This window comes from Odocoileus virginianus, chromosome X (genome assembly GCF_023699985.2).
Source record: "Odocoileus virginianus isolate 20LAN1187 ecotype Illinois chromosome X, Ovbor_1.2, whole genome shotgun sequence".
In the NCBI taxonomy this organism is placed as follows: domain Eukaryota; kingdom Metazoa; phylum Chordata; class Mammalia; order Artiodactyla; family Cervidae; genus Odocoileus; species Odocoileus virginianus.
The window spans coordinates 22,005,250-22,011,980 of record NC_069708.1 but is presented as its reverse complement, the minus strand read 5'-3'; the positions used below and the strand labels follow the sequence as shown (position 1 = coordinate 22,011,980).

At 42.0% G+C, this 6,731-nt stretch overlaps 1 pseudogene; it reads right to left on the bottom strand.

The window, feature by feature from the left end:
- Positions 1–362: 362 nt before the first annotated feature.
- LOC110139056 (glutathione peroxidase 7-like) lies at positions 363–894 on the bottom strand (annotated as a pseudogene).
- Positions 895–6,731: the final 5,837 nt, after the last annotated feature.

Sequence of the window (6,731 nt, the reverse complement as noted above, 5' to 3'; positions counted from 1 at the left end):
TTGGCACTTCAATAGGCTTTTCATCCTCATCCTCACAATAGCCCTGTGAGGTAGGAATTGTTCCCGCTTTATACATAGGAGATTATTGCTTGAAATGCTTCTATTTGCCACATGTTTTCATTGGCTAGAGGTTCTTACTGGCTGGTAAGTCATTGGTCAAGAACTCTCACTGGTTCCTAGAGGTTGCTCTAAGATTCAAATACTCAAACTACTAGAATTTTCCCCTGACAGGAGTGGTGGGTTAGATATCAGGATAAGAGTGGAGGAGAGTCTGTGGTCTCTCCCTTTGTAGCACCATTTGAGTTTGCTCTTGTCACTCATGCATGGCAGGGGGACGGGATGGGGGAGAGGAGGGAAAGTGGTTATAAGTCTTCTTGCTTCTTCAGGATGAGCTTCATCACCAGTGCTGTAACCTGGGGCCTGATCTCCTCCACCGTCATGCTTGGGTCCCAAGCTCCTACCACCTTTCCATCTGGGGCCTCTAGGTACTTCTAGAAGTTCCAGCTGGGCTTCTTGCCAAAAGTCTCCGTCAGGTACTTGAAGGCAGGAGAGACACCAGTGCTGGCGACTGCAATCTTGCTAAACATGGGGAAAGAGACACTGTAGGCGGTGGGGCAAAGCTGTCAATCTTGTTGCTGTCGGGCTCCTGCTGGCCACACTGGTTGCAAGGGAAGGCAAGCACATTGAAGTGCTGGAGCCCCAGGTCCTGCTGTGCTGGTCTATGAAGCCACATTCACTAGCCAGATTCACCACCAGGGACACCTAGCCATTGTACTTCTTCAGCAACACCAACTTGCCTTGGATGTTGATGGCCTTGAGGCTATTGAAGTCCTGCTGCCACTGCGTGCCAGCCATGGATGCCAGGAGCAGCCAGGCCACCAGCGCCACCACCATGACTCGCTCCAGAGCAGGTGGCATGGTGAGGCAGCTATCTGATTCTGTTTGTCCTCTTCCCTCTTGTCATTTTCCCTCTTTTATTGCTTTATTTTGAGTTAGGTTTTTTAAAATGATTTCACTTCATCTCTTTTTTTTTGGCTTATTAGCTCTAACTCTTAGTTTTATTCACTGATTACTTTATGGTTTATAGTGTACATTCTTTTTTTGGCTGTGCCAGATCTTGCTTCATGCAGGCTTTCCCTCCTTGTGGGTGAGTGGGGGCTACTCTAGTTGCATTGCACGGAGGGTGAGTCTTGTCCATGTGGCTTCGTCTTGGCTGGAAGCACAACTGCTGTCCTTCAACTTTATAAAATTTACTGTTTTGGTGATCTTTTTCTCACTTCTTGAGATGAAGACTTAGTTCATTAATTATTATAACGTTTTTGTCTTGATATGTTTATAGAAAAGAAAGTGAAGTCGCTCAGTCGTGTCCAACTCTTTGCGACCCCATGGACTGTAGCCTGCCAGACTCCTACATCCATGGGATTTTCCAGGCAAGAATACTGGAGTGGGTTGCCATTTCCTTCTCTAAGGGGTCTTCCTGACCCAGGGTCAAACCTGGGTCTCCCGCATTGTGGACAGACTCTTTACTGTCTGAGTCACCAGGGAAGCCCTGTTATGTTTATAATCCCAGATAATAAAAGACAGAGAAACATGGATTGTGAAAACACCATGTAAATAGATTATTTTGACACTATTGAATTCTTTAAATAAAAAGTAACACATTTGTGAAATGCTTACAGTTTTTTGGTGCCATCATAGACTCAATCTTGAAAAAAGTTTCCTTAACAACTGGACAAAATGTGTATAAATATGGGTATCTCTGTATTTTAAAAACTTATCATACCTTTAAAAATTGTACACTCTTTATGCGTGGAAAGGAGATAGAAGAGAGAGCAATTTGGAAGTTACAAAAGAAATATGGATGGCAGAAGAAAGCAAGGAGAAGAGGGAACAGAAAATCAGAAAAAAGTAGTACATGGATGAGGTTTATAGAAATGGCATATAACCCTTATGGTTTCTAGATCTTCAGTTGTAGTTTCCATAGATTGCAATGCATGACTGGTCATGGTCCACGTACATTCACCAGCCACCCCATTGAGCTGACCACTGCCTGTGTTAGCTACTCTATAAAATGGTAAAATAAAATAAAATAAAAAACACCAGTATGTAAATACACTATAGAAGAAAACTTAATTGAGAATATAGCTTTCTGTATTTTTAAGAATGAACAATGTCTGAAATCAGGGTTCCAAGGGATCTTCCTTTCTTTTCTTCTATTTCTGTGTAAGATTCCTGTCCTATTCTCTGAGCAACTCTAAAATCTTTTTCTTTCCATATTATAACCTGGCAAATTCTTAGGTTTGGTGTGTGCTGGCAGTTGCAGTCACTAAAGTGCTTTTCTCTTTCTCCTTCCCTCAGTTAATAGGTTTCCTGTGCCCAGTTGGAAATGGGGCAGGTTGGGGAGGACCTTTCCTCTTTCCAAAAGGACACTGTACTGAAAGCAGCAGACTTTGTATCTATTTGGTAACACTACTGCCTTTTCCCAAGCTCTTGTCCCTGTCTCTAGCTTTCAGCTGACCCTTTCTTTTTGTCATGTATGAATAGGGGTATGAGTTTCAGTGAAGGTAAAATATGTGTTTTCACATAAAATATGTTTTTTAATCTATCCTGGAGGCAAAAATACTTCAATAATTATTATAAACTGTGTACTCTTCTAATGTCATAAAAACAATGTATATGAGACTTCAGGAATTACCAAAAAGTTTCTAGATACATTCTCACTTGCTCTCTGCCTGACACTGTGGAATATGGTGTTATAATTGTGATGGAGCTGCCACTGAGGCAGGTATGCATTTTGCCCTTGCGCAAGGTCATATAGCAAAAAAGTGGTATCTTTTAGCCAGGTCTTGTTTTTACAGCCCCACCCTTTCTACTACTGTATTCCTTCTAACGTGTGCTGAAAAGCAATTTTGTTTGTTTGAAGAAAAAGATAGTACTTTCAGTCCTCCTAATGACTTTAATCATGTGTAAGCTTTTTAAAAAATGGAAATGTATTGGGAATTCCCCAGTGGTCCAGTGGTTAGGACTGTGAGCTTCCACTGCAGGGGGCATGGGTTCAGTCCCTGGTTGGGGAGCTAAGATCCCACGTGCTGCATGGCAGGGCCAAAAAAAAAAAGGAAATGTATTCCTATAATTGGAAAGAATGAGCCATGTTAGTAGGGCCAACTCTTTAGAGAGCTGTTAATTATTTTAGACCATCCCTTTCTCTAGCTTTATCTCTTTGCACCCTGCCATGGTGGGGTTAATGCCTCCTGGTTACTAAAGGAGGTTCCGTCATCATAGAGTGGGCAAGGGGGAAATGTTTCAAGTTCAGGGGATTTCCTACTTTCTTGGTGGTTCTGGCATGAGGTTTGATAGCACTTTAACAAAGCTGACTTCCTGTAGGAATCCCCCCACCACCAAATTTCAGCTATTGGTGGTAGCTCTTTGTTTTAACCTAGGATCAAAAAAAGAAGAGATTGGTTGTTTTGTTGCCCAAGCAGAGCCTGAACATTGCCTGCTTTGACTGCTACAGTAATTCATCCATATCTCCATCTCTATCTTTGGCATGTTTTGAGGACTCCCATCATGGAACCACACAGGGCTGCTTCTCCGTTGTCACAGGATACAGAAATACTAGAAGCTTCTGATTGTGCTGTTGTAGTCAGTGGAGTAATTTAATTATAAGAAAACAAGTTAATTTTGTGCTTTTGGAGAATGAAGAGAGTTTATAATAACCATAGTCCAAAGCTTGGGCTTCCCCAGTGGCTCAGTGGTAAAGAAGTCACCTGCCAATGCAGGAGATGTAGGTTTGATCCCTGAGTTGGGACGATCCCCTGGAGAAACAAATGACAACCCACTCTAATATTCTTTTTTTTTTCCACTCCAGTATTCTTGCCTGGGAAATCCCATGGACAGAGGCGCCTGGCGGGCTACAGTCCATGGGATTGAAAAATAGTTGGACATGACTTAGGAACTAAACAACAGCAATAGTCCAAAGCTTTCATCTTTTCTGATGTTAAAACTCAGCAGAAGACTCCAAATGAAATTGTTTTATAGGAGATAGAACAGGGAACCGCCCAAGAGAGTTAGACATATGAAGCAGGCTACTTTTACTAAATATATTGAAATAAATGACAAGGAAATGTATTAAGTGTATATATATTACCTGACTACATTTAAGCCCTAAATCTCTTAGCAAAGAGATCTGAGCAAAGAAATCCCCTAAGGGAAAGTGAGTGCTGAATACAAGTTGGCATGTGTGTAGTGGTATGTGTTCTGAGATCTTTTTTTAAAAGTTTTTTTTTTTTTGCTTTTCCCGGTTTTATTAGGGTATAATTGACATAGAACATTGTATTAGTTTTAGATGTACAATGTGATGATTTGACAAATGTATATATTGTGATATATATTGGGCTTCTCAGGTGGCACTTGTGGTAAAGAATCTCCTTGCCAATGCAGGAGATGTAAGAGATGCAGGTTCAATCACTGGGTTGGAAAGATGCTCTGGAGAAGGAAATGGCAACCCACTCCAGTGTCCTTGCCTGGAGAATCCCATGGACAGAGAAGCCTAGTGGGCTACAGTCCATGGGGTCGCAAAGAGTCAGACATGATGGAAGTGACTTAGCATGTGTATATGCACATGCCCTGAACAGTAGAACAGAACAGTAGAATATATTGTGAAATGATCACCACGGTAAGTCTAGTTACCATCCATGACCAGACAAATCTACTACAATATTGTTGACTATATTCCCTATGTGTACATTATATACATGGGAGTTATTTATCTTATAGCTGGAAGTTTGTGCCTCTTAATCCTCTTCACTTATTTCATCAGCACCCCCAACCCTTTCTCTCTGGCAGCTGCCAGTTTGTTCTGAGATCTTTTTGAAAGAAGGATGTTTGTGCTGTCGTGTCCAACTCTTTGTGACCCCATGGACTGTAGCCCACCAGGCTCCTCTATCTGTGGGATTTCCCAGGCAAGAATACTGGAATGGGTTGCCATTTCCTTCTCCAGGGGATCTTCCCCATCCAAGGATCAAACCTGCATCTCCTGCATTGGCAGGCAGATTTCTTTACCACTGAGCCACCTAGGAAGCCCCTGAAGGAAGGACTGTACATCCAAAATAGACACATAACTCCTGATTTGGGGGGAATGCAATCACTTAAGGGGCTGGCTTATCAAATTCCAACTTAAAAACAAAATAGGTTTTCCACAAATTCTACTTTAAGAAAGTGTTACAGGAAAAGTGGGGGAGGGGGTGAGGATTCCTCTTTAATTTTTTTTGAATGCTGTGATATTTCTTACTTTCCCCATGGTATCCTTCTAACACCCCTCCTCACCCTCTCCCCCACTTTTCCTCCAACACTTTCCTAAAGTAGAATTTGGGAGACTGGGTTTGATCCCTGGGTCGGGAAACCCACTCCAGTATTCTTGCCTGGAGAATTCCATGAACAGAGGAGCCTTGTGGGCCATCGTCCATGCGGTCATAAAGAGTCGGACACAACTGAGCAGCTAACACCTGTTTTTAAGTTGGAATTTTATAATCCAGCCCCTTAGGTGACAGCATTCCTCCCAAATCACAAGTTATATGTCTATTTTGGAAGTACAGTGTTTAAAACTGCAGTGATCACTTCTTAATTTCCCTGAAGGCATAGCATCAAAAAATGATATTTGTACTTTCAAAGCATTATTAGATGATAAAATTAAAGGAATAATTCACACTCCAGAGCTCAGTAATGCCCTCACAATAGTGCTTTCTGTATGATAGATGTCATCACTCTCCAATGTCAAAGGGGTCCTCTTTCATGGGAAGTTAGCATTTTCTGGGAGTATCTTTCATGCCATCTTAATCTTGGGACAAGGAGCACACTCAGAATCTAGTCAGAAGCCTGCTCCTAACTCCCATCTCAGGCTTTGACCTAATTTTCTACAGCTGCAACCGTAGTATGTTGGATAAGACTCTGGGCACAGAGCCTCTTGTTGCTCTGAGTTTTCATGGTTCCAAGAGCACAGATGAAATAACAGCGTAACCTAAATTTTGTGGGAATATGTTGCTTGACTGTGTTTAGCCTGCGTGTGTGTGTGTGCATATGAACATGTGTATCTGAGTATTCTAGGAAGAATATAATTATAGTGGATGCATTCTGAGCAATGAAGAGCAGTAACTGGGAACAGTACGGCTGGCTGTCTCTATGGTAACCTCTGTTAACTGAGTGTATGCATATATTTCCTCACTTTGGTAATTTGTATTTTAAAGTAGAAATAATTTTATGTGCATGATCATGCATTTGTGACCATCAGTTACTTGTGACTGCAGTGATTATTGGCTATTATTTCCTCTCTGGGATCATAAGAGTGGTGGAGGAGGTGGGTAGAGGAGACACAGGGAGAGAGATGACTCATTTTAAGTTTTTTCTGGAAAAAACAGATGATTACATCAGAAAAAGATGATTTTTGTATTTACTGCCCCTCCCCCTCACCCCAAACACCTTTCTCAGTGATGTATAAATGCCTTTCTGCATTGACCTTGTTTTTTGTTAATAATTTTATTTGTTGGTTTATTTATTGGCTGTGCTAGGTCTTTATTGCTGCTCAAGGGCCTCTAGTTGTGGCGAGCAGGGGCTACTCTCTAGTTGTGGTGCTTGGGCTTCTCACTGTGGTGGCTTCTCTTTCTGCAGAGCATGGACTCTAGGGCACAGCTCAGTAGTTGTGGCACTGCGGTAAGTTGTTCCTCAGCATGTGGGAT